A 17,072-nucleotide genomic window follows, 5' to 3' on the forward strand; every position below is an offset into this window, starting at 1 on the left:
GCACAGTCAAGACTTTGAGACAGAGAATCAGACATTTTTAGACAAAACCCAAGGGGACAAAGTTACTCTTGGAGTATGCACAGAGTTAATGCCAAACGTTAGAAAGCAGGTGAGGGGGTGGCGGGATGCATTTTTGTGGGATTTTTTCAGCGGAGTACATTTCATCTCTGAGAAATAGGCAGCAGGTCGAGCACAATATATTCCTGTAGAAAGTCTGAATCTGTTTCAACTGAGACCTTCCTAGTCACCTCAGTGGGAATCTCCTACTTTGGGGAGCTGCAATCAGGAGTATGGAATCTGTTGGCACACTGATATAGATACGATTGATATAAGCTATGTATTCCAGGTGTGGGCAAAATGTGACCCATGGACCAGATCCAGCCTGCCAATTGATTTTATCCAGCCTGCAAGCAAGCATCCAGGTGGTGGCACCACACAGCAGGTCCTGGGGAAGCTGTGCTTGGGCCCCGTACTGTGCTGGTTTAACAGAAAGCCCCTTTTCCTCTTGCCTGCAGTTGCTCTCCCCTCCTTAGATATGTTTTTCCTCTTCTACCTTTTCTTCCTTCCTCTTTCTTTCACTTTAAGATAACGAATTGTGTTTTGAAATTTTATGTGTGCATTTTGTATCTCCCCTTGTATTTTGGTATTTTTATCTATTCGTGTGCCATGGCGTTACTTTTGTAGCTTATATTTTTATACTCCTCACCTTTCAACTTTCAAATAAATGTGTTTAGTTTCATAAGTAAGTTATACACTGTAACAATGTTAACAAGGGCAGGACTCAAACTGCCCTTCCCTGTATCAGGCTGGCCCCTGAAAGAGCAAGTGAATCAGTGATTAAATGTGTAACATGGTAGCAGGCAGAAATTAACACCTAAGGAAACTGCAGATCAACCAGTGGAAGAACTCAATAGAAGACAATGTAACAACTAGGAAATCTCTAAACATCACTGATCAAGGGCTAGAGGCCCTGGCCTGAGTTAATCAATGCCGGGGACCAACTTTTGGGCTGAATATCTCCAGATTGACCGCTCCCAGAGCCCTATTAAAAATTCATCAACGGACTCCCAAACCTGCACGTACATGCGGATGACCCCTGGGTTTGACACACCATCCAGTAGCCACTGAGGGAGGAAGTCCCACAAGGGTCAATGATCCCTGGATTGGGCAAACCTGAAAACTGGGGAGTCACCAAAGTCTGCCAAGGACAGATAAAAAGCAGTGAAAAGTGACCCTCAGTGGCGCCCTCTTGATCTCCAAATTTACCAGTACCCGACCTGTCCAGCCATAAGGACCAGCCGGCGACCCCCTTCTGGAAGATAAGACCACGCTGAAAGAAGCCTCAATGACAGACTTCAGCACCTGTGGGATAGTTATACCTGACTCTTGTAGCTTGCTACAGTGTGTGTGCATGTGTGTGTGTGACGACCAGCCCCAAGGTTTATGATTTAACTTCATTACAGTGCTTCAATCCATCTAATAAACCAGAATTTTTAAGGATCCCAAGTTGGACATTTGTAACCAACACTGGCAGGCAGTGCCTAGGGCCTGCAAGGCTGGATTTCACCTCCCAGAAGTAGCCCTGCAAGCCCGCACAGCACCAGCAGAGGCTGGAGCCCAAGAACGGTTTGTCCAGGGCCTGCCACATTGAGCTGGGTGGGCAGGTGGGGTTGCTTTCACCCAAAATCCCCCCTGGCACCAGCAGAGGCTGGAGCTTGAGCTGGAGCCTGAGGATGGTTCATCCAGCTTCTACCTGGGGTGAAGCCTGGCTGTGGGCCTCTATGCTGTCCCATCCCACCCTGCCACAGGGCCACAGGCTTGGGATGTGTGTGCACGTGTGCATGCGCTTCAGGGGCCCTTATGTCAGGGTGGAGGCCTGTGGCCAGACTCCATCCCTGTGGACAGAGGCTGAATGAACTGTGCTCAGGCTTGGGCTCCAGCTCCAGCCTCTCTTCAACAACATGGGGAAGCTGGGTGGAAGCAGTCCTACCTGCCCACCTGACTCTGGCTTTATATTACAGCCCACGCTGTGAAGTCATGTAGCACCTGTCCCCCACTGCTGGCAGCCACCTGGGCCATCTACCAGGGGTAGCAGGTAACTGCCAGGTGCCCCAATTGGTGCAGGGGAACAGATATCCCTGAACCACAGCCAGTGCCAGGGGAAGAGGCTCCACTCTCACTTGCCTGGCCCAGCCCACCCTAACTCGATTCGGTTGTGCACTCCTGCTGTGGATGAAGCCAGCAAGTGCTGGCTCCCAGCTCTGGGATAGGGGCTTGGGTGTCCTACAGCCCTGAGTGGGCTCCTGCTCCTGCTCCCACTAGCCCTGGCTCAGCTGCAGGGAATTCTTGTGTGCGTGGGTACATAGGCTTTTCCACATGCATGCGCATGCACGTGTGTGTGGCTCTCAACAGCTCATCAAAATTGGTTAAGTAGCCCTCCAGTACAAATAATTGTGTCCCTGGGGGCCCAGCTTTGACATACTCCTTCCTCACAGGTACCCTGAAGATCCCTCCTTGAACCAGACCGCTGGCCTCGGTGCTAAAAACAACCTCTTGGAAAGCGTGCAATAATATGTGACCTAGCGCTAGGGAGCTAGGGTCGCTTGGGTGCTAAGGCACACAGTGAATAGCCCAGAGGTGGCAAGTTTGAAGCCATAGCAAAAGTACTTCTGGTGCGGCTTGTCAGATTCCCATGAATCTGCAAATCTACTAAATATCTTGTCACAAGGGCATGAAAAGAAGGAAGGATTAGGGCAAGTTAAGTGAATTTGTATCACCATAACAAGACCAATGCATTTCAATATAGGACCTGATTTTCATTTATGCTAAAACTGATTTATACCATTTCAGTGGTGTAACTGGGAACTAAGTAAATAGAAATGTAATTTATGTCAACTTCAGGAATCCCTTAGTACTCCTCAAGTGGCACAAAGGGAACTCACTGTAACAGAGAATTGAGCCAAGAAAACATTTTCCTTTACTGCTTTGGCAAAGCAATTCTTGCAGGCACTCCTTGGGATAAGAAGTCTGCAGAAGGAACCTTTAGCATGTAAGCTATAAAAGAAAAAACAGGGTTTCCAAAAAGTGATCTGGTCAATAGTAACCTTTTTCTTCCCATAGGCTGTCACAGGGACTTCAATTGTGTCCTCTGATTTCTGTTGAAGTTAATAAGAGGAAGGGTGCGAAATGCAGGGAACATCTACAAAAAACAGAGAGTTCTTAACCAGGATCAGAATCAACTTCATGACCAGTAAATAGGACTCAAGTATTGAAAGGAAACATAAAATGACTTTGGTGCTCAAGTTAAAAGACAGTAACAGCTACTAAGAAATAGTAAGTCTTGATGCTCTGAAAGAAATTAAGTAGAAACACATTTCAAAGCCAGAGTCTAACTGCTGCCCTCTTTAGTACTGTACATCAAAATGTGTATGGAGTTACTAAGGGGCCCAACTCAAGTATAAACCATCTTACATTCACATGTTCATTAAGCTTACAGGGTTCAGAGTTTCTGAGTTTCAAAGTCTAGAGAATTCCCTCTGGGGCATTAGATGATTTACGTTCTTCTTTTCACCTCCTGTCACTAAAGGCCTCTTCTATTCCCACAAGCATGCCGTAGACATATCAAATATAAATAGATTTAGAAAGGCAAGTTTGGAGAGGAAAATAGCAGAGTCTCCTTGATAGCTTGTTCCCTTTCATTGGACTTTGCAGCCTGCCCATTGAAAGGAGAAAGGAAATTGCCAGAATTCAGTGCTGTAAATATGTACGCCAAGGCTACTTCTGGGTCTGCAGCAAGTTTTCAGAAGCAAAAGTGCGCTGCAACGTTTGTCCAGTGTAATCCTGCAGGAATTTGAGACATTAAGAGTAACTGGTAAGACAAGGAGGAATCACGAGCTTGTCTCTGCAACAGGGCCTGGGGGAGCAGGATTCCCTTCTATACCACAGTCCTCCGGGGCCTTGATGATCCCCGTGTGTCTTTGTTCCCCATCTGTAAAATGAGGACATTGGTCCTTTTTTCATCCGTCTTGTCACTTGGCTCTTTTTTGGAGAGCTTGGACAATATTCCACTATTCAAACATATATACCAATACAATGGGTGCTCATCTCATCAGGGGACTCTGTAGGTGCTGCTGTATTATTAACAATAACTGTGATCCCGTTTCAACACATGGAGCTGCACATGCCATGTCAACCCTGATTCCTGGGCTGCTTAGCCCTGCTTCTAGTACATGGGACCTGGATTCAGGCCTGCAAATGTCTCCGGACTCCTGAGGGGGTTCAAAGGCTTCAAATGGAGCTGAGAGGACTCTGAATTTCTCAGGAGCACCTGGCGTGAGTCAGTCCTCCTTCTGTGAGCTGAAGGCCTGTGTGAACAGGGTAGACTGAACAGCACTAACTGCCTTCTACTTGCTAATGTGGACATTTCCTTAGAGCATGCTGCATTGTTGAGTTTGAATTCAGGTCATGTTCTGCAGTTAACATTCAGGGTTGGTACACACTGAAGAGCAGGAAAGACTTCATGAAGGCTGGAAACAAGGGTCCACACTGAGATGTGGAAGCAGACCACACTGAGCATGTGATATATTGATCTAGTCACTATTACAGGGAAAGGAATTATGGATTCAGATGCCCTGAGAGAAGCTGGATGAGCTGCAGTTTGCATGGTGGCTGATGTACATGGAGGAGTTGGCTGACTCACCCCGAATTCCTCCTGGCAGCTCATAGGGAAACACACCTCACCTACCGTTTTCCTTTTGCCTTGCCTCCCCTGCTACAGCTAAACACTACACTGACTTTCTTTTTTTAGCTGCGTGAGAAGAAAAAACCTATCAGGTGTCAGTTCCTTCTGTCAACTAAAACTCCACCAACAGAAAGTCCATTCAGTTTAGCAGGTGCCATCACATTTCACATCAAAAGCCTTCTATGCAGTGGTTTTGGGGTCTAACTGGCACAAGCCTGTGGTGATCATTAGATGCTGCTAGAGAATGACATTGTCTGATGCTGTCTGGGCTTAACTACAAGACAATTAGGTGAGTACAAAGCTGGCTGAAGGGTAGGACCCAGAGAGTCCTAATGGACGGGTCCATGTCATCTTGGTGAGAAGTGACTAGTTGTGTCTCTCAGGGGTCAGTGCTTGGTCCAGTGCTATTCAACATCTTCATCAAGTATTTGGATGTGGGAGTGAAGAGCTTACTGGCCAAGTTCACAGATGACACCAAGTTATGGGGAAGCATGATCACGCTTGAAGATAGACCGCAGATACAGGCAGACCTAGATAGGCTGGCAAGTTGGGCAGATTGGAACCAGATGAAGTTCAAAATTGATCAGTGCAAAGTGCTCTATCTGGGGACGAATAACCCCCGATATACTTATAGGCTTGGTGGCACCAAACTGAAGAGCACTATAAATGAAAGGGACCTGGAGGTAATAATAGACCACAGTATGGACATGAGCCAGCAATGTGACGCTGTAGCCAACAGGGCAAAAAATACTTTGGCACACATCAATCGATGCATCTCCAGCAAAACCAAGGAAGTGATTCTTCTACTCTCCTGGGCATCGGTGAGACCGTAGCTGGAGTACTGCATCCAATTCTGGGCACCACACTTCGACAAGGACATGGCAAAGCTTGAGAGAGTCCAGAGAAGAGCCACCCATACAATCAGAGTCTGACACAGCAAGCCATACGAGGAAAGGCTGAGGGACCTGGGACTCTTCAGCCTGAAAGAAAGAAGGCTGAGAGAGGACCTGGTAGCAGCTTACCGCTACATCAGGGGAATACATCAAGGGCTCAATGAACAACTGTTCACCAGGGCACCCTTGGGGAAAACCAGGAGTAATGGTCACAAACTCCTAGAAGACTATTTCAGATCAACATTAGGAAAATCTTCTTCACAGCTAGGGTGTCCAGACTGTGCAGTAAGCTCCCTCCAGAGGTGGTGCGATCACCTACCCTGGAAATCTTTAAGAGGAGACTGGATGTTCACCTTGCTGGGGTCACCTGGCCTCAGTTATCTTTCCTGCCTCATGCAGGGGGGCTGGACCTGATGATCTTCTGAGGTCCCTTCCAGCCTGACAATCTATGAATATTTGTCTTTTGCTTCCTCGTACTGTTTCTGGGGCTCATAAAACATCAATATAAGGCAACCGATGAAATACTGGGTCCATCAGTGAGAAAAAAAAGGACAGCAGTGCTATCCTTTTTTTCCCTCACTAATATATTTACTCTATTCTTTACTTGTACTAGTACTGCTAGTGTCAAATGTGGGGTCAGCACAAGTGAAGAATGGCTGTATGGGTAAGAAGCCAGTTTCACACCAATAATTTGGGCCCTACAAATGCAGACATGTGCTACGTCACATTCACAAAACCTACTAAGCATGCCTGGTGCCCAGCTCTTATGGATTTTCTTGATGCTCTACAAATCCCATTGGGTACCTTCCTTGCCAGTCCTCATGCTACCTGCTGTCTATCAAGAGATCAGCTGATCACTCTTCTCAGCCCACGATACCAGCCTCCATTGCATACTTGCTATTTTTTCAAATAAGAACCTTCCTGCTTTGGCCCATGTCCCTTAGACAGACAAGGGGCTTTCCAAAAACACCTACAACACTGCACCTGTTCTTTTCCTTTAAATCTCTCCTTTGGCATAACTCCCACTCACACAGCTAGGCCAATGGTAGGAGGAGACAGCTGTTTACTATGGTGACCAATATTGTTGGTAATGTTTCGTTGTTTCCTTCTCCTTCTATTTCGTAGACTGAAGGAGCATCTAACTATCTCGTACAGCCATTTTACAGACAATTCCTGGTGAAATGGGTATGACTGCATGCAGCAGATTTATTCGGTTCCTTTAAGAAAGCACCTTGAAGTCTCTGTGGACAAATGTTTGGGAAAGATTAAATGACAGTGGCCAGATCACAAGAGCATGGAAGTCCAAGACAATCTAACACCAACTGAGCTTCTTGTGCAGTGGCAGAAATATTTGGTAGCATGGGCCATGTATTTCTACTAAGCAGGAAGGCAGAACTTGTGACTATTTTAATGGGGGAATGGTTAGACAGGGAACTGTGGGCCCTTTGAGCAGCTTGCTTTCAGTAAGGCAAGTATTTTGTTTCCCTAGTTGCACTCCTATTTTGCCTTGAAAATGCAAAGACAGCAAAAAAGAGGGAGGGGTCACATATTTAGCAAATGACAGTAATTCCCCAATGATGATAAAAAAGCAGCTTGTCTGTCACTGGGCTCCTTTGGTGTTAGATTTTGAGATGCATTATCTTGGCAGAAAATAAAATGCAAATAAAAAATGAGGGGAAAAGAGGCCCTGTAAACCACAGAAAGCAAATCTCAGAGGCTGACAAACTTAACCAAAGTAGAAGAAAAAGTGAAGTGCCTGGTACTCTCTTGACAAGGAAGTCATTCACATGCCTCCAGCACAAAGCACAGGGGAGACAGATATCCTTTCAAAGTGACGGAGGAAACATCTGATCTCATTCATCCTTAGAAAGCTCTGAAATCGCTTCTCCCCACTTTGTTTCCTTCCCAGATAGATGCCCCAAGTGCCAGAACCCATGATCACAAAATCCTGACAGAACAGTAACTTTCTGTGTAGGATGTTTGTGAATGAATGAAAGTTTTTGGACAGTATATTGTGAATTTTAGCAAACAAGAAATTGCAAGTGGGTTGTACAGAACTGCTAACATGTCACAGGGTTTCAATATAATTCAGTGGAATTGACCCTGTGACCAATTCTCTGCTCTCTCTGGGACAGAGAGAGAGGAAAAAAATCCAGGGAAAGAGAAATGCTGAGGCTTTGGCATCCTCGGTTAACACAACACTTCAGCATGCCAGGTAGATTGGTTTTCTACTGGCACTCTCTTAAATATTTGCAATAGATTCCTTTTAAACTTATTTCAGTATAATCAGAGGGAAGGAATACATTTAAACCCAAGCATACCATATGCCACATAGAAGAATGTTTCTCCTTTTTCCCTAGGCCCAGATCCAACAAAGCACAAAAGCACATTTTTAACTTAAGGCCCAGGAGCCATCCCACTGAACTCAAGGGGACTATACTCGTATATTTAAAAGTTAAGCTTCTGCTTACATGTTTGCTAGAGTGTGCAAACCCCATCTCGCTCTCTCTCTGCCTTCCCATTTTATCTTCTAAAAGGAACCATACACACAGGAAGCCGCAGGGAATGAAATTAATCTCTTTTGTGATTAATGAAGAGACAATTCTTCCTGCAGTCCTAGCAAAAATGACTCACTTCCCTTGACCGTAAGCTCTTTGGGGCATTGTGTTGTTTTGTGTTTGTATAGCAACAACCAAAAAAAATAATAAAATGAATTTCTGGTGCAAATTTGTGCATCCAAGGTGCTCTGTGGATACAAGTAAGTGATTAAAACCAAGGTTTGATTACCCAACCAACCCTGTCAAGTCCAATCAACTTGAACTAGTAGTAATTGTAAGTCTTGAACACCCAGGTAAAAGGTTTTATTGGACTTAGGCAAGCAATTCCAACAGACATTCAGAACCAGCTCTAGACTTTTTTATATGCTTCACTCATTGTAAAAAGGTTATTCATCCTGGAGATTTTATCACCTGAGACCTGCTCCCTCACGTTGTGCAACACAGTGCACATCCTACAGGTCTTTCTCATCTATTTCCTTCAGGGCATAAAGAACACAAATGTATAGGATGAAAGGACAAGAAAGAGCCAAAAGAATACCTGTAAAATGAGACTTGTGCTAAAGGTAAAAAGTCTTTTCTATTGAACTGACTCTGATAAGATAAAAATAAGACTTGTTTTTTTAAGAAGTGTATGGCATGTGCCATGTTGATTTAGACTTGAGGAATGTCATTCACTTGCTAATTGTGGTGCTGTGCAAGGCAAGAACTGCCAGGCTGTGGGCATCTATTAGCTTTCCCACATTGCACTATCATGTTGAAGATCAGCAGCTGTGGTAGGGTAGCATGTGTTGCATCTGGTAAATTTTTCCCCGTTATTTTCAGCTGCGTGCCACTTATGCCACATATCATATTTTGACAAGGTGTAATGCAACCAGATATGTCTTAGAAACTCGGGAATAGAAATCAGGGTTTAAAAAAAAAAAAAAAAGCTACCATAAACTGTGAAAGTTTTTCGGGAGCCAAACTCTCATCAGCAGAACAGCAGTTCTCTCTATGATAGGGTCCAGTTTTGGCCAATACAGGCAAGGCAGCATAACCATTTTACAAATGAGCACCTCATAATGCAGCAAAAAAATCTTATTTCAGAAAGCCACAACCTTCTCATTCTTGAATTCAGCCTGTCTTTGCTTCTGACTATAGACACATTTTATGGGACATAAAATGGCCCAGCTCTGCTGGCATCCATTGAAGCCAAATGGCACAGCTTCATTAAAAGCATTTCATACCCGCTGAGAATCAGGCCTGTATCTCTATCCATCTATCAGTGGTGTTTCTGAGCCATGGCAGCCTTCCCCATTTTATCAATACATCAAGAAATTAAGATTCAGTTTGAGTTCCCCCTAGCGACCTCTGCTTCTCAGCCTCTCCTATCTTTGGTGATTTTGAAATATAGTTGGTGTAATTTAAGAAGCATCATGCCATTTGTTGGACAAAATCCTGCGTATTATAAAGATTCCTAGATGATAATATGTTAGCACACTTTAGTGACTGAGACCGATTTTAAATTACATAGCCCATTACTGTACATTTAACATTTTGAAGCAAACACTGCCAATAAAGACTGAAAAAGTCCAAATCAAACAATAAGCTTCTCAGTAGCCTTCCCCCCGACCTACAAACAGTAAATCATTTCATGTCAGTAGTTTTAAGCCATAAAAATGCAAATAAGGCATTTTGTGCTGAAACTTGATTGCTATTGAGAACTATACCTCCGTGCAGCTTAATTTGTAAAGAACATGGATTGCCAAGAGGGCTTGCAATATAAAAATAGATAATAGTAAGTAATTTAGCAGCATATTGGTAGTCTTGCATCTCCAATCTAACTGGAACTTATTTTTTTTCTAAACGTGTGGCACCCAAGATAGGAAGCTATTTGTGGGAAATTGAAGTGTAAGCTGAAGTGCTGTTTCAATACATCTCAGGAGTTCAACCATGGTATACTGTAATCTTTACTTTTCATTTGTTTTAACATTTATTACAGCAGGATATAATCAGGCATTAGGAAGGCAACATTTAGTATTTTCCAAGAACCTAAGCAAACCTGAGCAAAGAGCACTTGCACTGCAATAATCCCAAATAATACCTTCGGCAATTCTAAGATACACTGGAAATAATCACTCTCTGTTCACATACAACGTCAGAAACAAAAAGAGCTTCAGCACGTCCTTATCACTGGGATATGGATCACTGAGTCCTGGAAGCAGCACTACCACAACCTATTTGTATGGTGCTTATCGGGCTCCTGATTTTCACAATGTAAATGAACATTTACATTGATGCAAAGTTAACAGGGATCATTTGAAGCTGCTGGATGATAGTAATTAAAATGCTGAGATCCCCAAACCAGAACTTACCCAGGATAGAGGTGGCTTTGGGTATTCTTCAATCCACTGAGCCCAGGGCCATGAAACGGTGATACAAAAAAGTCTTAGCCTGTTGACACCTCCCTCTTCCCACAAGATTTTGCTGTTCTCACTGAAGTAGGTGGTGTGACTTCTTTGGGAAGTGATGGCAGAAAGTGTTCCTTCTTATCCTCCATCTTCAGGAAAGAAATTAAAATGGTGCTATTGAGAGCTTATGTGGTCTTATCCAGCTCTCTTCCATTAAATCCTGTCAGTCAATCATACTTCTTGTGCTATCGATGTCAATTACATGTTGACATGGTTTTCTGGAAGAGAACTCAGTCTCTTGGGAGAAAAAGTCTATGTATTGCTTCCTGACGATCAGGATCCAGTGTTTTGTACTGCATGCTCTTCCAAGCAAAAACTGCAATTGAAATCCTGGTTAAAAAAAAGATCCTCTCAAGCTGGGATGGTTAAGATACATCAGCTTCTGCAACTCATGCCATGCAAGGGAATGATGCAACAGCCCAAATGACCACGTGACTGGGACAGGTGTCACCACAAGCCCACAGCAAGGCTCTGTCTTGTACTTCTGGATCTGTGCTGGGATGCATTAACTGCTCGGTCTCGGTTACATAAAGCAGATTGTTCATAACACCTAAGAATGAAATCAGAGAACATTTTCACTCATTGACTCAAAATTCAAATGAATCACCACTAAAAAAGTACTCTACCCAGGGTAAAGGTCAGATAAAAACAATAAGATTTTGGCCTGTCTACCTTGACAGTACAGACAGACAGAGGAAACAAGGTCATAGCCCGTGGCAACATCATTGTACCACAGTGTGGTGAGATACCCTTTTCACCTCCTGACCTTAAGAAGCTGATTTTCAGTCTTTTCAAGCAGTTGAGATGGGGGGTGGAAAGAGAGAGAGGAAGAGAGAAGAGGAAAGAAAAAAAAAAAAAAAACTCCCAAAAGAATATAACCTAAGAGACCTCGCTGTCGCAGAGTTGTTTCTTTGTGGTTCGCCAGTACAGGTGTTTTATTGCTTTGACAATGTTGTGAAACCATGTTTCCCTGCCTCTGTGGCTTAGTAGCAACCATGCAGTCAGAACACTTAGGCCTCTCTTTTGTTAAGTTTGTACCTTGCTCCTGTACTGTCAGCAAAACCCTAGGTATGGGTATCACCATGGGTATAAGCACTGCAGCAACATACTTATTAATTATAACTCTGGATACTCATGGGCAACCAAAGCACTTCTTTTTGTCTTTACAACATTAGATAAATCATTCTTCAGGTTCAAACTTCTCTGACCCCCTAAAAACAAAGTAAACTTCCATCATTGGTTAGTAGGAAAAAAAAAGTAACCCAAGAACAGCCATTAGATTGGTTACCATTGTGAAACTCTCGGAACTTATGCTATATCCAAATATAGGGCTTTTGGGGGAAAAGGTATATACATCCATGTAAGAAAATCTGTTCAATAACAGAAGTGCATTAAATGAGTGAGGATTCTTACGCTTGCTAAACTTGGAGATTTATCTGAGTTTTCTCAAGAAGAGCTAATTATGCACAAATAAAGTATGGATGCTTCCAGTCACATCCAGCATCTAGTCATCTGTCATATCCAAGGAAGCACATTCAGATCCACACATCTTCTGCCCCCTTAAAATGCAAATCAGGCAATTGCTTCTGTTCCAGCTGTCAAGCCATTTAATAGACCTTTACATGAGCTTCACACAAAACAACGATTGCTCTGTTTGCCAACAACAGTGACAGTGCCACCAGGTTTGAACAGGGAACATAAGTGTTGAATTGAGTGCCCTCAGGACTTTTTCACCACGAGCACCAATTCTAGTCTTGTGTGACACATGCCATTGCCTTGTGCAGTGTTTAAAGGAAAGCACTGACTTTCAGTGGGGAAGAGCTGTTATTTTTTCCTGTTGGTTTCCTAATAGTAGGAAGATATACTTGCTTCTGTTCCAGTCAAAGACATTAGGGAAATAATTAATTGGAACATGCTTTGCTCACTTGATTGTCGATCTCTGTAGGCCATATTTAAAGGTTGATTGTCAAGTGGCAGAAAATTTAAGGATTTGTATGAAGTTTTGTAAAAGATTATTTACATAATCCATTCCTTGGAGCGGACACAGACAGACTACTTCAGTGATTGTAAATCAGCACAGCTTCACTGAAGTTGGGGGGAGCAGTGGGGGATGGGGCTGACTTACAACATCTGAGGATCTGGTCCTCCTCTGAGGAGGAGCCAGGATGCTACAAAAGCTTACAAGTAATAATCAACTTCTTTCAACCTGCAAACCCCCAATTTAATATTTCTTCTTCGCTCCCAACAAATAACTTCAAATTAGGTTTTTATCTTTTCCAACCTGTGTTTCTTTCTTTGATGGTGGTGAGCAGGTTTGGGGGGATAGGGGAAGGGAAGGTATGTGTTTGTACATACGTAGAAACAAATATATGAATAATCTTATATCGGCACATATGGGGAACAGGCTGTTTTCCCCAATGTATGCCATATGTTTAGTAGAGTCCTCATCACCCCACTTACATTCAACAGATACCTATTGCAAAGGCTCTAGCTAACTGGAATAGGAACTGGTTTGTTCCCCAAATGAATACTGCCATCATCTTAGCTTTCCACTGCTTTCCAGGTGAGGCTTAAAAAATGCAGCACTGGAAGTGTAGTTCCCCTTGTTCCCCCCACCAGGATAACCCTGTATAATTACTGCATGTAGCAGTGTTGAAATACATGAATTGTGTTGATAGATTGTCACTTCAATTAGTTCACTGGTTGATTTTGCATAATTACAATAGTTTTTCACTTGATTATTTTCTCTAGTTTGCAGTCTGAATTATATAAATTAGATTGATTAACAGAGGTGCTTGCTTTGCGTACCTTGTAGCAGAATATACAAATGGTGCTCTCTCCTTGGGCTGTTCAAACCTTTGGCCATGTTGTGTATTATCCTCTGCAGACGCATTTCTCTGTCTAGGTGAGAAAGAGAAAGCATTGATGAAATGAAAAGTATCCTTCCCTGATTGCTTGCTAGCATTTTGCTTAGGCTGAATTTTAGAGCTGGCAACTCTTAAAAAAAGAAACAAAAACAAACAAACAAAAAGGCTGATTATGATGTTGTTTTATAATAGTTAGAAAAGGATACTGAAAGCAAGGACTTTTGTGTTTTCTACACAGCTCTGTCACCAAAACCATAGAAAAGTATACTCAACTTCTCTGCATCTCAGTTAACTCACGTGTGAAATAATTCACATTTATAATTATGTAGCTGCTTTCACTGAAGGATAAACAAGTGGTTCAAACTCACAAAAAATAATACTTATGACTAATAATGTACCCAAACAGAGTTCCCAACAGTGTTGCTAGTTGGCTCAAGGCCATCACTGCAAAATGCTAGATCAAATAAATAATAACACCTGTGTATAATTAAGGGGACAGTGTCACAGCCTGAAAAGCAGGAGCCACAGGCTACTCAAAGCTTAATTCTCCATGGGCAGCACATAGTATGAGCATTCAAATCACTGACCAATGAGCTTGCAACACTACAACATCAGAACAATAACATGATGTACTCCATTTGATGTGACTTTAAAAAATAGACAAAGTACTCGTCAGAGAATCTGGACTCCAGAATCTACCGCTGGATTCCAGGTACATGCCAGGATTAGCCAGTCTGGTTAATGCTCTAAAGCAAGAAGGTGTTTAGTATCCTCAACCATTTTCATTACACAAAAAAACCTCAGCACTGAGCACATATAATGGCTTTTGTCACCTATCACATAGATGTCCAATCTCTATGCTTTATATGTAACAGAACATAGATTCTGCCCATTGTAAGAAGTAATGGAAGCACTTCGATTGATTCAGTTTTGCAAAACCTCTTTTTCACAAGTGTGTGTCTAGACTCAGAGCTAGTTTCCTGCTTTGCCAGCAAGCCCTATAGAAAGGGGATCCACAGCTATGCAGAAGGAACACGGGGGGGGGGGGGGGGGCGGACCATGCCCCAGACAGACACCACTACATACTTACCTCCCTAATGATGGAAAGCAGAAGCCTGACACAACTAAGTACCTCTCTTGACTCACCTAAGGGAATAGATAGCAATCTGCTACTATCCCATATTAACTTAATTAAACCTAGGAGCTTGGCAGAACTTCTGCTTCATGGGAAATAAACAGTTGCAAAATAATTATTTTTTTGTTCCTAACTGGAAGAAGAGAAAATTGAAATTCAACCTTTTCCAGAAAAAAAAAAATATTGGGGGAGGGGAGGGGGGAGGAAATCACAGACAGGAAAGAAAGCAATGATTATTTTTGAGATCCCCCAAACAGTGATTCTAAATATTGCCTTATAATGTTTGAGAAAAAGAAAGGCCTTTTGTTTTCAAATACATTTTTCTTTTGGAAAACAGAAGTGTTACTTCTTTAAAATGTTTTGAAAGGGACTTCTTCAATTTTTTCTAAACAAAAAAAATGTATCAAAAGCAAGATTCTGCAGCAGAAAATTAAAAATGTATATTAATGGACATTTTTGACAGAAAAACTTTTCCCTTTGGCAGCTTTTAATCAAGGCCAGAACCAGTCTCAGCTGCGGTGGTTTCAGTTCCAAGGCTCTGCTTTAACCCTTTCCTTTCCTCCTAGGGACAGGATCCTTTAGGGCCATGTCAGTGCCAGCAACCCTGATAGGAAATAAGCAACACAAACTGTTCTCCAGGGAAAGTGGATAAACAGAAAGCAAGACCAGAAATACCGTGGTGTGAAGGGACGTTCTGGAATCACAGATGCACAACAGAGCCCGCATGCTGTGTGTTCACAAAACACATGCACAACGCCCCCCTCCTTCTGTTTTCAAACTCACAAAACATTTTGGAAAACAGGCAGGGATCCTAATTAGGCCTTTGTCTAGGAACAGCGTTGTTTCTAAATATTGCACGCTGTTGTGAAGCAATACTGGGGATGCACTTATGAAACAAACTGATTTGGGGTCCATATCTGTTGGGGATAATAGCTTTATTATAATAAAATAACCTTGGTGCCTTCTAGATTTACTTCCTCCCAATTCAGCAGATATATTTTGTTCACAAAATAAGAGAAGTTACAGAAAAGAGGCGGATGAAGTTACTGACATACTGCAAGACAATGTCTGTTAGCAGGGGGCTGTAAGACCTGCTTGCAGGTGGCTTGTATTTGCTGCTCTACATTTGCAAAAATGATAAGCAATTCTTCTTCGTATTTACTTATGGAGCTGGGTAGTCATGTCATAGGAGCTGAAGCTCAGGAGCAGGGCAGACAACTTGCCAATGTGATTCCTCAGGTCTGCCAAAAACCCTAACTGAATCATATACTCTTTGAAGGGACTTCGTGTCTTAACTAAGTATCAGGCTTCAACCTTCTTTTTTGACAGACCATCTGCAAACACTTCCTTAGCCTGTTGAAGGGATTTATACCTGAAAGCTGGCAAAGAAGGTTTTTTTTTTTCCAACTATTTAAGTTGGTCTGATAAAAGATATCAGATTCACCCAAAGAACCTTGTCTGCCTATGTCCTTACACCAATATAGCTACCATCTGCACCCCTGAGTCTTTAACCTTGACAATCATTGTCCGAGTACTGAGGAAGACATCAGTGTGCAACAGGGGGAGTGTCACTGGAGCCCTGATGGTCCTAGAAATGTATGAGGCGAGAAGGGGTGGGAAAGCTGTGACATCTGCAGCTGGACCAACTGTACAGTTGGGAGAGATGTTGGACAAGGTTTCCATGGCCTTCTCCAAATGTGGGCTCAGTATGAAGAGGGGCACTTTGGACCTGAAAGCTTGGCCAAAGGGCCCCCAAGCACACAACAAAGGAAAGAAAAAGTATCGCTAATAGCAATAATACTAATAATACTAATAACAACAGATTCTAAACTATACTATGTTTACACAATCCTGCATAACTTTGAGCCGTGGGCTTTCTGAATGTCTGTACCACACAGGATTTGAAGCGCCGTTAACTGAGGTGCCAAAGCTTGGTTGAGACATTGCAGCATTCAGTGAATACCCCCCACATCATACTAGGGACACTAGCACTCCCCTGGCCCCTAGGGCTGCTGTGAGAATCAATGCACCACAAGTTATGGACATAGGTGAGATAGAGCTGAGAGCCGGGCACAGGAGAAGAGAGGGACAGTGCAAGCCCAAGAGCCCCTGTCCTGCCTGCACCTGAGGCAGGGCCCTATTTGAGTCCTTGGCCAGAGCTGGCTTGGGGAAAGCTCAGGGGTAAGAGCCCCGCACTGGCTCTGTGGAGGGCAGTAGCTCAGGGGACAGGAGCAGGGGTGCTACCTTTTGCAGGAGTGTGAATGCAAGCAAGCAGCTCCTGGTGCAGGCAGGAAGGAGGCAGCAGCCACAAAGAGAGCACAACCAGTGTTGCCAGGTGTACAATAATTGTCATATATGCATGGTAATTTCCACCTTTGTGTGATGTACCAGCAATACTAGTAAAAGTGTTCAAAATGTATGATAATTT

The 17,072-nt window shown here is 43.2% G+C and overlaps 1 long non-coding RNA gene across 1 annotated transcript; it reads right to left on the reverse strand.

Annotated features, from left to right (window-relative positions):
- Positions 1–8,480: 8,480 nt before the first annotated feature.
- LOC132245510 (uncharacterized) lies at positions 8,481–13,563 on the reverse strand. The gene is made up of 2 exons (XR_009457241.1): positions 13,451–13,563; positions 8,481–11,192 (listed from the first exon to the last, which is right to left on the reverse strand). It is a non-coding gene; the product is annotated as an uncharacterized LOC132245510 (long non-coding RNA).
- Between the last annotated feature and the right edge of the window lie 3,509 nt (positions 13,564–17,072).

This window comes from Alligator mississippiensis, chromosome 15 (assembly GCF_030867095.1).
Source record: "Alligator mississippiensis isolate rAllMis1 chromosome 15, rAllMis1, whole genome shotgun sequence".
Lineage (NCBI taxonomy): Eukaryota > Metazoa > Chordata > Crocodylia > Alligatoridae > Alligator > Alligator mississippiensis.